Raw genomic sequence first — 663 nt, 5'->3', positions numbered from 1 at the left:
CCCCAGGTAGGTGTTAGAAAAGCTGTAAGCAGTTGCATGAGATGGGATAGGAGTGGAAACGTAATTCTCCTGCTCCTGACAGCAAAAGCACCAACTCTCCGCAGCATTTATTTTGAGTCCCAAAGAAAAGACCCTTTTAACTTGTCACATCTTTTATTCAGCAACTCATTTTCTGCTAAGTATTAAAAGTCAGTAGGGTGTGAGGATTTGTTCCAAGGCTTGCAGAGTTATTACTTACGCAAAAAAGATGCAGATCATTTCTGCTGAGTAATGTCATTGGGGATGTTTGAAATTCAAACGCATCTTACCCCCACCCAGCACACAGAGGCCATCATGTTTCTTGCTTTTAGTTACTCACCTCATCCTATTTTGCTATATATTTTTTCTGAAACTTTCATTCTTTCTATTGTACACATTAAAATAATAACTATTCAACATATTTTCAGGTAAAAATGATCACGGCTGAAGTATGTTTTCATTTGGGGTGTTTCACTATTATATTACATTATATATGTCATATGTATGTAATGTCTCATCTTTCTTACTCTTGGAGCCCTCCAGAGACCTCATATAATGGAAAATCTACTGGCAGAGTAAAATCAGAACTTTTTCTAAGTATATTTATGGCATCTCTTTCTCACATACTAAGAAATAACAGGTTTA

This window comes from Patagioenas fasciata, chromosome 11 (assembly GCF_037038585.1).
Source record: "Patagioenas fasciata isolate bPatFas1 chromosome 11, bPatFas1.hap1, whole genome shotgun sequence".
Classification (NCBI taxonomy): Eukaryota; Metazoa; Chordata; class Aves; order Columbiformes; family Columbidae; genus Patagioenas; species Patagioenas fasciata.
This window is presented reverse-complemented; position numbering follows the sequence as displayed.